Here is an 8,444-nt window from a genome sequence, read left to right on the forward strand (position 1 = left end):
GTTAAATATAGCACCGCTTTACCACCAGCAACTGCAACGTGTGTGAAAGTAGCCTTATAGTAACATATCATTACATGGGAAATCCTCTCACTTTGAAAAGCAGGTTAGTATTTAAATAAGCTGAAATTAGCTAACTGGCACTGTGATGTCCTTAGTTTACAGTGTGAAAAGATTGAATATTCAGTCTAGGATAGTGCCCTGGAAGTTTTGGGTGGAGTAAACTTTTGCCTGCATAGTTCCAGCTTCACATCAAGAGCCTAGCAGGGTTGCCAACCGCCAGAAAATTTACTGACAGTTTGTAAAGATCTGTGATTTTTTTTTACAACTGCCAGTAAATATCAGGGGCTGATATTTTCATGCGGTGTTGACCTTTTTTTAAGTGTAAATCAAGCAAATTACTTTGGTATAGGTATTGTCAGTCATATCATGTTTATACTGTTCAAATATTCACTGTGTTAGTTTTCAATAGGAGTTCTGTCATTTCTCAGATTGCCAGTAAAAAATGTGCTCCGCCAGTAAATTTTCCATGTTTTGTAAGTAAAATGTGCTGCTGGATGTTGGCAACCCTGGAGTCCAGTAGAGGAGCAGAATCGGACATGTAGCACATACAAAGGTAAGTGACAAGTGAACAATAATTGTGGTGGGTTTACAAATCCCACTGACATCCATACTTAAGTAATAATTTCCCCCATTGAAACCCACAATAGGGCACTAATCCTCCCACTGACACTGATGGGACACCATTCCTCTCATTGACACCGATGGGACATGGTTCCGTCCATTGATACTACCAATTACCGTGGTTCACTTATCCTGGCACTGATACCAACAATAGGACAATTTTCCTCGTCCCACTAACCACTGTTGCTGTGGCAGAAATTATATATATTACATCAAAAATCTCACACAGACACCTGTTCTGTGGAGAATAGTTTGAGCCAAATATTGACACATAGGGGTTGATTTACTAAAACTGGAGAGTGCCAAATCCAGTGCAGCTGTGCATGGTAGTCAATCAGCATCTGACTTCAGCTTGTTCAATTAAGCTTTGACAATAAAACCTAGAAGGATTTGTTTCTATGCAGAGCTGCACCAGATTTGGCACTCTCCAGTTTTAGTAAATCAGCCCCATAAGTAAAAATTGTAGTCAAATGGTCCTGAGACCTATACAGCATATAGTTCTTCCACCAATGCTGAGAATGTTTCTGGTGATGACCCAGACAAAAAGGCATATCTTGGAAGTTGGTCCCTCAGATTTTAATCTAGGTTTTTGGTTAACACCATAACCCCTGTAAAAAGCAAAGCCTAAACTAAATTACCAAAATATTTAATGGGCTGTAGCATTGCAAGGAAATACAAGTTTTCTTTAAATTGATTATAAAGTCACCTTTTAAAACATACAGTTAAACATTCCCTGCCATAGAAGATGCTCACCTGTTCTACTGCCTACATCACTTCAGGACACAGCAGTGTTGTAATGGCCAGCTCAGGGAACTACAGCATGGAGTGGGGAACCAAGCATCTGATATATCTGGAAATGTGTCAGATGTGAAGATTATGTTGCAGAGAACTCTTATATACTTTGTTTAAAAGATTTGCTGTATAATAGTCTAGACCTCAAACTTCAGCATTAGAAAGATTAGGCAACCCATGGCCAAACATCAAATAAAAGGAGACAGTAAATTGGCTCTGTGATGCAATACATTTGGTATCTGGAGAATGCATCAATCCAACGATTGTAGGTTTGAGGTTGGGTTCACGCTTATGCTAATTGGATGCATCCAATTTGCATAACAGGAGATTGTGACAGGCTCTCTATGGCGCGGGTTCACACATCACTGCAATGGCTCCGGTGTGAACTTCACAGGAGCCCTATGCGTCTTTTGGTCCATTTCAGGTCTGAATTCAGCCCAAATCTCCAGCTGCAATTGGACCGGATATGGTGAATGGAGACGCACCGGACTCCTGTTGTGAGCCACTGTATTCTATAGTTTGAAGCCAACCTGAGTCCAACCTGAGTTGTGTTTTGGGTCATATTCAGAAATTATAGTAATAGCACATAAATACACTCATGATATCCTCAAACAGGTGATGAGTACAGTAGCAGGGATCCTTGTTCACCATTTCAGGTCCCATTTCAGCCCAGATTTTTGGCTGAATTCCGGCCTGAAACTGAAGAGAACACATACAGGACTCCTGTGCAAATTCGCGCCCGAGCTGCAGCGGATATATGTGAACCAGCTCCATAGACAGCCGGTCAAAATCTCCTGCTATTGTAAATTAGATGAATTGCTTGCACCCAGGGTGAACCCAGCCTTAAAGGGGTTGTAAAGGTATTTAAAACAAAAAAAATAAAAAATTACAAACATGTTATACTTACCTCCACTGTGCAGCTCGTTTTGCACAGAGTGGCCCCGAACCTGCTCTTCTGGGGTCCCTCGGCAGCTGTCTCAGCTCCCCCCCCCCCCCGCAAGTACTTCTCACATTCATGCGAGCTCCCTCACATGGGGAGGAGTGCTTGCGGGAGGGCTCCCGCGATACAGCTGGCGGCCATAGCTGCTCACTGTATCACTCGGCCCCGCCCCCCGGCGCGCCACGTCATTGGATGTTATTGACAGCAGCGTGAGCTAATGGCTGCACTGCTTTCAATCCATCCACTGTAACCAATCAATGGCCAGGCTGAGCGGCAAAGAGGATGTCGGGGGTGAGCATGGGACTTTCCAGGGGTCAGGTAAGTAAAACGGGGGGCTGGGGGGGCCGGCACTGTCTGATGTTTTTTCACCTTAATGCATAGCATGCATTAAGGTGAAAAAACTTTTACCTTTACAACCCCTTTAAAGTGGTTCTAAAGGAAGGTTTTTTTTCCTCCTTTGAGGAACAAAAACTTCTGTTTGCAGCCTCCCCTTCTACTTAACTGAGCCAGATCTTGATCTAGAGTAGCATCATTGTTCTCTTTCAGCTCACTGGCAGCAGTGGGAGCCATTGTCTCCTTCTACGCTCAAACACAGTCAGTGAGGAGGGAGCAAGGGGCAGGACCGAGCCTGCATGATTGCCCCCATAGCAAGCAGCTACGTTTTTGATTTCCTCCTTAATTGCAGTTTATATGTATTGCTCTACAGATCCCCTGAGTCTTAAAATCAACAAACTTTTTTTGTAAGTCCACACTATATTTTGTCAGTATTCTATGCTAAACATGTCAGTTGTAATGTTCACTTTCACCCACTATGCTAAACTGTTTTAACAGCTTTATCATGGAACCACAATAATGTGTTTTACAAAAAAAGTGCTATAAGAGCAGGATATCTGGAAAAATAGGGCATGACACTGATGAAAACTCTCATTTATGTGTAATATGTATGTACATTTTACAGCCTCTTGGCTTTCCCCAAATAAGCTCAATATCCATGTACTGTGTGTTTCCAAATGCTGAACCACTGGGATTTGAACTTACAAAGGCTACTTCTTGCTAGTACAGAAGAAATCTGTCTCCTTACTGAGCACACCACAGAAACATTCAGTATGGACCCTTTCTAAGGGCTTTCATCTAACATAATAATCAATAAGAATCATTAATTTTAGCAATAAATGTTGCAATTTCCAATTTCAAACATCATGTTATTAAAAATAAACCTAATAGCTTTTTTTTCAGTTTGAATTAATATAGAAATGTCTGAGTTATTCATTCTACTAAAGCACCACAGTTTCCAGTGCACTCAATGCACCACATCTTCCACATAAAGCTCTTGCTTCTAAAAAGCATGCCTGGTAGGCCCAAGGAGAGAGACAGAAGTAGCTATCAGGGATTATCAGAATCTGTTTCTGCAAGTCAAGGCAGTGGTCGAGGTGCAGCAACCAGAGGCTATGGGCATGCTATACACCTAGAGCAGGTGGTGGAAGTGGTGGAGTGGCTAACCAAGCCTTCAAGTTATTCTGAGCCTAGGAGACAGGGGAGGATAATGAAATTATCATCAGCGTCTATAGCATCTTGTTATGCTTTCTCAACCACAGGTACACTTGCCATTGCCTTGCAACTGACATAGAGAAATCAATTGAGTTCTTTCAGCATGATATCAGCCACTTGATGAAAGATGATGAGTAGCATATAAATTGCATCTGAGGTTAAGAAGGAAAGCAATAGGAGCATGGAGGAAGGGGACAACAGGCTTGGAAATCCAATTGGCGCAAATGTTCCTGCGCTTGTAGGTTACTGCTAAGTTGGGTCCAATGATGAGGAGGGTGCCAGATATATCTGAGGAGGAAAGTGAGAGAGAGGTACAACATCAGCAAGGCAAGGTGTCATCCAGAGGCAGGTCACAGAGGAGTGGAGGAAGTAGTCACATTCTATGACCAAGTCCATAGTGCCTCAGAGCCACATGTTTAAAATGTTCCACACAGCTGAGCCTTTTGGAGTTCATAAAAAATGCAGGATAGTCATTCACTAAGCTGATTCTTTAATTTCTTGAGCTTATAAGTCATGACATCGATGTGAGGGGAGTCAACATGACCAAAGGCATTTCTATTGCAGGGAACTTTATACATCTTGCTTAAAAGCTGTGCTATGTAATGGCCTAGAATTTCAACTGAAGCATCAGATAGATTAGGTAAATCACTTCCAAAGGTCAAATAATAGGGCAGTAAACTGGCTCTGCAATGCAATGCATTGGGCTTCTTGAGAGTGCAGATGAGTGAAATATTTATGGCTCTGGCATAATGTGCAAAGAGTCCATACGATATTTATGGCTGCTGTCTTTGAAATATCACAATCTGCTATTTCTCGAAAAGAAAAAAATTGACCCATCTCTCCCTTTTACATTGCTTCTCCTAAGCCTAATCAAACAATATATTTTAGCTACTGATAGCAAGCTTAATTGTTTATTGGTTAACATGAAAAGCGCAGGCTGTAAGAAAATGCATTAAAAAGTGCTACCTTTTGGGACAAATATGGAAAATGATATCAGCATTAAAGTGACATTAAATCCTACCCCTGATATTAGAATCTGTAATTGCTACATCTTGCTAGTATGCTGCCATGGATAGGCGCTGGGAAAGGAAAATGATGGTAAGTATTTAGACAGATTTCTAGTTTTCCTGATGTTACTGATAGGGGTGGTCTGAATTGGTCACCCTCCAGTCAAATATTTCAGGTAATTGTTCAATTAACTGACAAAACACAACTAATAAAAAAATAAAATAAAGGTTGCATAGCTTAAGCAAGGAGGTTGATATTCTTCATGGGCTGTAGCACTGCAGAGTAATAAGAAGTTTCCTTTAACAAAAGTGGTATACATGGTTACTAATGGATAGTGCATTGGACTTCTAGAATATCTAGCAATTTTAAGGTTGTGGGTTTGAGTCCAACCGGAGTTGGGTTTTGGTCACATCATTATATGGAAATCACTCTCACGTTGAAAATCAGGATAGTCTTCTAATGACTCAAAATCAACAAACTGTTGATGTCTTTAGTTTGCACTGAGAAATGAGCTAATATGCAGCCTAGGATCTGATCATAATATTATGTTTGTATTCACCACTCTACTACATCATGGTGATTGACAGAACACCATACCCAGATTATGTGATCTGCCTATTGTATCACTGACACTGTTTGAACAGAACGGAATTAGTTAAAACACACTTTGAAAATAGTTCATAAAGGCTTTCATGCATTTTCAGTTCCATGGAAGTCAATAGTAATCCATGACAATGCATGTATGATGATGTTTATTTTTTTTTTGCATTTTCAACCTCTGGTAAAAGCCTAAATAGTAACAACTGGCCAACATGAAAAAACAGGATGCATGAAAACGAATTAAAAAACCATGCAAATAAAACATATTAAACAAATGAAAACAAAAATACAAAGGCGTGACCTTAGCCTAATGGTCTTGGGACAAATAAGGCACATGGTCTTGCCATTAAAGAAAAACTCCTCTAAGACCCCATTGACACATTTTTATTTTAATGTCACAGTGGTGTAGTGGGTATCACTCTCACCTAGCAGTAAAAAGGGGTTACTGGTTTGAATCCCAACCATGACACTACCTGCCTAGAGATTGCATGCTTTCCTTGTGCCTGCGTGGGTTTCTTCCAGGTACTCCGGTTTCCTCCCACACTCCAAAGACATGCTGGTAAGTTAATTGGCTTCTGTCTAAATTGGCCCTAGTATATGAATGTGTGTTTGGGACCTTAGATTGTTAGCTCCTTGAGGGTAGAGACTGATGTGAATGTATATATAAAACACTGTGTAAATTGATGGTGCTATATAAGTACCTTCAATAATAATTTGTGTGACGGAATGAGCTAAAATGCATGTGTCATCATAAAGCATAATAGTAACATATCATTACATGGGAAATCCTCTCACTGTGAAAATATTGTCCTAGATATCTTTGGTGGAGCAAACTCCTACCCAGCGGTGTCTGCAAAGCCCCAGCTTCACATCAAGAGGAGCAGAAAAGATGTGGCACATACAAAGATAAGTAAGTGACCAGTGAACATTAATGCTGGATTGTTTCCTAATCCCATTGACACCCACACTGAAGCAATAATTTCCCCCAATGACACCAATAATTTCCTCCCACTGACACAGATGGGGCACCATTCCTCTCACTCCCCTGACACTGATAATAGGACACAATTCTATCCAAGAATTACCCTGGTGCATTTTTCCTGGCACTGTTATCATCTTGAAGTTATTCTTCCCCTTATTGACCTCTGTTGCTGTGGCAGAAATTATATATATTACATCAAGAATCTCACACAGACACATATTCTATGGAGGATAGTTTGAGTCGAACACATACATAGGAAAATAAGTCTGTAGTCAAATAATCCTGAGAACCAGGCAGCATTACATTTTTCCACCAATGCTGGGAATCTCTGGTGGTGGCCCACACAAAAAGGCATATCCTGGTCCTCCAGATTTGAAGCTAGGTGTTTGGTTAACAACACATGAACCCATGTAAAAAAACAAGGCTGCAAAGCCCAAACTAGATGATCAAAATACTTTATGGGCTGTAACACTCCAAGGACAAGTTTTCTTTACAGCAAATCTAGTCACCTTTTAAAATATACAATTAGAAGTTACCAGACATAGAAGACACTCACCTGTTCTACTGCCTACGTCAGGACACAGCTAATGGCCAGCACAGCAGAGATCTAATGGCCAGCACATGGAAACACAGCATGAAATATCTGGAAATGTATTGGATGTTATTCCTTCTCAACCACGTGTACTCTTGACATTGCCTCACAACTGACATAGAAATGTCAGCCAAGTTACTTCAGCATAATATCAGCAACTTGATGCAAGAGTGGGTGTGTATTAATAAATTAAAAAATGGGGGCTGGATATGCCTATTGCTAACATCCTGACACCAGCGGTCGGTGACCCAGCCCGACCGCTTTGGGTAAGTATGAGGTCTGTTGTGCCTTAACCTCTCTTGCTCACCACTTTTTGCCCCCATATTTTCATTTATTAATATACACCCACTCTCTCTACATTACTTTTCAGATATTTAAACTATGCATCTGACCCCGAAGAGCGAACACAGATTCGCGAAACGCGTAGGGAAACATCGATGCTCTTTATATGCTCATATTGCTGGGTATTTTTGTTGGGTGTATCATTGTTTATGTAATGTTTTTACTCATGTATGTCCAATTTTTCCAGTCTGTATGATGTATACATATCCACTGGTTTAGCAATTTACAACGAACATTGTTATTGTTTAATGGATAAATATCAACTGTAATGAATTGACATTTGTTTTTACATTTGCTGTTGACTTGGCCACTATGCCAGGTAACGCACAATTATTGCTGTTCCCACTTGGTTATACAGCATCTTGGTATTAATAAATAGATTTTATTACAATTTTCTGTGAACGTGTGCCAAATCTCTCCCACCTCGTTCAAAGTCCCGGGGCTATTCTGTTTTTTCCTGTGTATTTTAGGGATGGAGGTGAGTGGGAGGTCATCCCAGACCTTATATTTTTCTTTTCAAGCATAAAGAAGGAGGGGGAGGAAGAAGAGCAAAACTTTTACTTTTGGGTGAAGTTCCAGTTTGAGTAAACATAGTCAATTCAAAAACTTAGTTACAAAGTGGGTGCTTATATTTTTGGTTATTGGCTTTAAAATGTCAGATACATTTTTTAGAAAATAAAAAAATATATTTTTTAACTGCCTGGTGAAATAATAGCATAGAAAAGTGATTACCCCCACCCGCCCGGCCTCTATGTAAAAAAAATATAAGGAATGTATGAGATAATATATAGAAATAAATGACAGGACACACATATAGAAGCTATGAATGCAGTATCAAGAGAAGACTACCTACAAAAAAAAAGCTACAGAGAAGATTATGGCATATTATTTAATATCATCTTTAAAGCTGAAGTTTATTCTGCTTATAGTTTGCATTCTCCAATTCCTCCTTTCCCCCT

The 8,444-nt window shown here is 40.2% G+C and overlaps 1 long non-coding RNA gene across 1 annotated transcript; it reads left to right on the forward strand.

Annotated features, from left to right (window-relative positions):
* The first annotated feature begins 400 nt into the window (after nucleotides 1-400).
* Nucleotides 401-7,845, forward strand: LOC143984356 (uncharacterized). The gene is made up of 3 exons (XR_013274806.1): nucleotides 401-613; nucleotides 6,384-6,479; nucleotides 7,514-7,845. It is a non-coding gene; the product is annotated as an uncharacterized LOC143984356 (long non-coding RNA).
* Nucleotides 7,846-8,444: the final 599 nt, after the last annotated feature.

Source organism: Lithobates pipiens, unplaced genomic scaffold (genome assembly GCF_037356315.1).
Source record: "Lithobates pipiens isolate NorthernLeopardFrog02 unplaced genomic scaffold, aLitPip1_a1.2 Scaffold_16, whole genome shotgun sequence".
Lineage (NCBI taxonomy): Eukaryota > Metazoa > Chordata > Amphibia > Anura > Ranidae > Lithobates > Lithobates pipiens.